We start from the raw sequence: 3,475 nt of genomic DNA, 5'->3' as shown, positions 1-3,475 counted from the left end.
ATCACTTCTGGTTATCAAAAACACAAACCACAACTTCCCTCAAGCTTCTGCCATCGAATCTCTTTAGTTAAACAGTATAAATTACATTTTTGCCCATGGCTCCATCTTGTGGTCAAAAAGTGTAAATTATTAAGAAGGTATTTATGAGTTAAAATATTAGGTATCTTAAAAGTGCAGTGTTTTCCAAGCAACTTTGATGTATTAATGTTTTGATTGTGATTACAGAAAAACATGTGAAACAATCATGTCGTACAGCTGGAAAGCATTTTTGCACCATTCCCTTATATTTCTAATTAAAAATGGTAATTTTGATATGAAAGTAAATTGAACAATACACAATTTGTATTTTAGGGAGCACTAGTTGAAATATATATTACACTAGAAAATTCCTGGAGAAATTTTTAATGTGCCTGCTGCTTTGTTGTGTGCACTCCTTTTTTGTTTGCATTAAATGATAATACACAATATACTTAATCACAAGCTATGAGACACACCTGTACCTGGGATAAACTGGTTAAGGTGGGAACCAGAAGGCTGAGCCCACCCTCTGTCAGACTACCAGTCTCTGCTGCACACCTGGTGGGTCCTGAGTGGAGCTGAGGTGGAGCCTCTGTGTACTCCATATGTCCTGGATGCAGAGAGAATCCAGCAACGGGACGTCCAGGGTGAAGTGGAGATCCTGGATGAGGAGGGCCGTCTCCTCCGCCCCATGTGTCCTCCTCCAACAGTGGAGCCTCCACTCCTCAGGATCACCTTGGCAACAGTCAGGCTGAGCATCCTGTGCTTACCCTCCAGCTGGGATCGCTATGCCTCAATGTGACAATAGTCACCTCCGGGGGTCCACCTCGAAGATGCGGTGTCGTCAATCCAGCCACCATCTTGGAAAGCCAACATACCAACATTGGTAACCCAGGCAGCTGTTTCAGAAGCAGCACCAGTGAGCGTCTTTGTCACCTGGAGGGAGAGAGAGACAGAAAGGTTTCAAATGTTAATATTTGTGTGAAAATTTAGTACAACAAATACAAATCTCTTCAACACAAGCGCAATTGTTTCACATACGCAAAATTTTATTTGTAGTTTAACTTTTAGTTGTTACAGAGTAGTTCTTCATTACTCTATCACAACAAGTTCCTTAACAACAAATCAGAGACATCAAGTTTCCAAACAAGTATTTTAATTGTAATATTCAAGCCAAATATATTAATAATCACATCCATGTTGTTTTCTGAGGCAGTCGTGATGTTGACTTAAATGTAATAAACAGAATATCATTTCAACTCATCTTAAACATTTAACTACGATCTGTGTGGAAATGCAATTACACAAAATACAAACTGCTTTTATTTTAGTAGGTTTTCAAGGTGGATGACGGCGCAGGCTTGAAAATCGACTACACCTTTCAGGATATAAAGGCAACAAAACCACCTGCCCTCTGATTGGACAGTCATTGTCCAGTTAGATTCAGCTGTAAATATGACTCAAAGCACAAGGTTTTACACAAAGCACTTTGTCAGTGTCTCTGCGTTACCTCTCCACTGGTCATTTGTTCAGTTTTATTCACAAAGACTTGTTTTTCTTTTTACACGTGCACAACTTGTTTGCAGTGCATTATTAACGGTTATTGCAACAGATTACATCAGACCTGCGTTGTAAACTAGAGTGAAATCCATCATCATATTGTGGTTGTTTTTAGAGTTGTATAGCTTTGGGCAGTAAAGTCATTAAGCAGAGTTCTTATTGAGTAGTTCCTACTATGAACATGTATATACTGTGGGTCTGATTTAATCACAATGGTTTAGACAAATCTTACTTTTAAAAGTGAATGATAGCATGTTACTCACCTAGTCCCTCCTCGCTGTGTCTGTACTCTACCGTTGGTGAGACAGGTGGAGGCGACACTGCATCTGTACTGGCTCAGGTCCTGATACAGACAGAGTTATGCTGAAATCTCCTGATACCTAGTGCACTTTAAATCATGGCTGATCTCCTAACAGTAATGTAAAGTGATCGACATGTATTCACTCGGTCTACTGAGTCCATACAATCTCAATTCACAGTCAGTCACTTACAAAATGAGTCTAAAGTTACTGACGTAACTAGCTGTACAACAGCCGAGAGGAACAGGCACAATTCTAAGAACAGTATCAATATCACCACCTGAAATGTTTGTCGGTACGGTTTGACAGTCGTTGCACTGATTATACTTTTAGCTAAAGAGCTAACATGGATGCTACTCACCAGGCTAACAGGAAAGTTGCGAGCTCGGCATCAAACCGCATCTCTTTACTCTCAGGAGCTGTCTCCAGCGGTGGAAAACCACATCGAGAGTTACTCGTGTTGCTTCTTTTCTTCACCGTTGAACGAGGTTTCTTGTCGGCAGCGGTCTTTCGGGATGCAGATGAATATCGCCTTTCAGGAGATTCAGCCATTTCTGTGTTTCTGTGATGATAACTTCAAGCTCTGCAGGAAGTTGTTCTTCTTCGTGGGACTGAGAGCAGACTTGACGCTCCACTGACTCACACAGCGTCTAGTGTCACAAAGTGGTATTACAACACAGGACAGGTTGGGGCTGGCTGGTGAGCATGCTCATTTCAGTAGATAACTCTGAAATACAACAGATGGAGGTCTTGATCATCACAGTGGCTCCTTCACACATTGTTGATAGTGTTAATTCATTATTTGAACATTTTAAACTAAAGTTCTGGCAAGATATTATATTGCACCTTTACAGGATAACCACCAAATCTGACATTTAAAAGTAAAGCTTTGTTTTTTGCCCACATTGCAAACTTAGTTTTGACACTTAAGTTAAAACGAAGACATTGAGCTTAACTCGACTGATATTGACACATTTGATGCATACAAAACATATTTTGATTTGCTTTGACAGTATATAAATCTATGCTTAGAATATAAAATACAGTCGTGCTTTCCCTTATTCTTGCATTCAATTTGTGATATACAAAATTTGTATTTTGCATTCAGGCCAGTAGATTTCTCACTGTTCACGTGAAGCATCAAGATACAAACCCTTTGTGGAACCACTTTGCTGGGAAAGTAAAACCTCAGACGATGTGGGACTTAGGTCCAGTACCGGGCAGTTAATTTCTCCAAGCAAAGAAGATATAACAGCCTGGGAAATTTACTTACTCATGGCAGACTGCTCACAGAGCCAGGTTTCAGTTCACTGCAGCCATGATGGTATGTGGGCAGTCTTTAGGTTACGACCCAGCTAGGGGAAAAGGAAAGCAACAGCTGTAGTGAGGACTGGCAGGATCATTGCACCAGTGGAGCCTCCACTCATCCCAGGAGATTCCCAGGGGATCCTCAGGAGATCCTCTGTATCGCCTTGGCAACAGTCGGGCCGAGCATCCGTGCTTCCCCTCCAGCTGTGACCGCTATGCCTCTATGAGATGGGAGGTGCCTCCGGGGGTCCATCCCAAAGATTCGGCGTCATCAATCTGGCCGCCATCCT

General features: G+C 41.6%; 1 long non-coding RNA gene across 1 annotated transcript; it reads right to left on the bottom strand.

Moving 5' to 3' along the window:
- Positions 1-39: 39 nt before the first annotated feature.
- Positions 40-2,604, bottom strand: LOC147818541 (uncharacterized). Its single transcript, XR_015437884.1, has 3 exons — positions 2,239-2,604; positions 1,842-1,921; positions 40-954 (listed from the first exon to the last, which is right to left on the bottom strand). It is a non-coding gene; the product is annotated as an uncharacterized LOC147818541 (long non-coding RNA).
- Between the last annotated feature and the right edge of the window lie 871 nt (positions 2,605-3,475).

This window comes from Seriola lalandi, unplaced genomic scaffold (genome assembly GCF_002814215.2).
Source record: "Seriola lalandi dorsalis isolate HSWRI2012SDOR001 ecotype SW California unplaced genomic scaffold, Sedor1 jcf7180002054566, whole genome shotgun sequence".
NCBI lineage: Eukaryota > Metazoa > Chordata > Actinopteri > Carangiformes > Carangidae > Seriola > Seriola lalandi.
The sequence above is the reverse complement of the archived record's forward strand: the minus strand, read 5'-3'. Positions and strand labels throughout refer to the sequence as shown.